Source organism: Camelus bactrianus, chromosome 16 (assembly GCF_048773025.1).
Source record: "Camelus bactrianus isolate YW-2024 breed Bactrian camel chromosome 16, ASM4877302v1, whole genome shotgun sequence".
NCBI classification, from domain to species: Eukaryota; Metazoa; Chordata; class Mammalia; order Artiodactyla; family Camelidae; genus Camelus; species Camelus bactrianus.
The window spans coordinates 43,713,389-43,715,441 of NC_133554.1; positions in this window are offsets into that span (position 1 = coordinate 43,713,389).

A 2,053-nucleotide genomic window follows, 5' to 3' on the forward strand; every position below is an offset into this window, starting at 1 on the left:
CTTTTGTTTACGGTAAAGTGAACCCTCCGGGAACTTCTCTTGTCGTAACCGGATGGACCATAGAGATCAGACAGGAAGTGCTTAGGGAAGGGACGGCTGAGTGGGTTACTCTGCACGCCGGCAGGCGCCCTCTAGAGGCCAGCGAGCTTCTTGGCCCGCTCTCAGGCCCAGAAACTTTCACTCTCCGCGCCCTCCCGCCCTAGGTCGGCAGAGGGCGACCGTGGCTTGAGCAAGGGGCGCCGGGCGAGGTCGCGACCTCCCCCTAGTCCCTCCTCTTGCTGCGCCTGCGCTTTAGAAGCCTTGAAAAAGGAACCCGAATTCAAGTCTGGAAAAGGCAAGATTTGTTTTACAGCAGATCCCTATATCCCTGGGGCTTTGCTTCTCCTTGGGTCATGACTGTCTCAAGCGACTCTGTTACAAACCAGCCGGCAATGGAGTCTAGTTCTGTCATTAACTTATTTTTCAGATGAAGGAAGTGATACTTCCACTATCTAGCTGAGTGACTTTGAGCAAATTAATCTCTTGGGCCTTAGTTTTCTCATCTGTAAACTAGGGTAATGTTGCTCTAACTGGGTTTAGGTGATGACCAAATGAGACAACTATGCAAAGAGCCTGACGCATAGTAAAAACACTACAAATGGCAGTTACCATAATCCCAAAGCCGAGAAAATAGTCACCGTAAAGTTCGTCTGTCAAGCATAGATCCTCACAGTCTGAGACCCCAGAGAGCCACCTGGCTCCTCTTTAGTGAAAACCACTTCTCACCTCCACCCCAACTCCCGATTTTCCCAATGCCAATACCCTCAGTCCTCAGAACTTGATGTGACAATGAGTGTGTATATGTCCATGAATAACTGAAAAATTGTGCTGAACACTGGAATTTGACACAACATTGTAAAATGATTATAAATCAATAAAAAATGTTTAAAAAAAAAAAAAAAAAAAGAACTTGTTCCCCCAAAGGTTGGCTGTGCTGTGAACACAAAGTCAATAGCTCAGGCCTCCCAGCTTCTGCTTCAGGTTGCCTTTTCCTTTGTGGCAACCCTATGCTGAGGTGAGGATTTTCCCACAGCACACTACTCTGTGTGATGCATAAGGAGGAGGCACCCCAAAGTGAGTGGCCCTCCAATCAAAAGGGAGGAAATCCAATCCCTTTATTTTTAGCTTCAGCCTACATTACACTGCTGCACCTTTGGACTCTGTTCCTCCAACAACTCACCATGGACTAAATGGCAGAAAACCCAGAGCAGTAGTCCTCACTGTTTCCGAGCTCTCTATGGTTCCAGGTTCCTAAGGAATCTACCGCGCCTCCTGCGCTCTTTCCACTCCTCCTCTTTCTCTTCCTCCTTCCACTCTCCCCTCCCCGTGAACGGAATGGAAAATCCTGCACTGGATTCAGGGAGCTCAACTTGCCAGCTTGGAGTTAGGATAAGAAGGGCTTATTCCCTTTGACTTCCTTTATTTTGCTTCTTTGTCTTTAAAATATTTATATCTAAAGCGCTCTCCTTCGATATTTAACTGGAAGGGGGAAAAAGCATGGCGTGTGTTTTGTTTTAAAAGCTCTTTGGGAAAAAGGGCTATAGAACCATAACATGTAGTAGTGGTAGCAGTACTATAAGAACTTTCTGAATTATTTGGGAATTACTGAGTACACATCTCAATAATAAATATTAACAGCAAAACTTACTAAATTTTATTTACATATGCCAGGAGTGCACATTTTCACTCATTTTACTTTTTTGTTTGTTTTATGAGGGGAAGGTGATTAGGTTTATTTATTTATTTCTATTTAGAGGAAGTACTGGGGATTGAACCCAGGCCCCTGTTCATGCTAAGCATGTGTTCTACCACTTGAGCTATACCCTCCCCCGAGTGCACATTTTCAGAAGTGAGAGTTTTTTATGTGATACATATATTTCCTGTAATTCCAAGGAATATTTTTGAAGACAAAGGGAAACAAATAAATCCGTAGCTACTGATAAATGGATAGTCCAAACACAGATGCACACGGAATTCTTCCCTTCTCTCCCCCAATGAAAGACACTGACCCAAA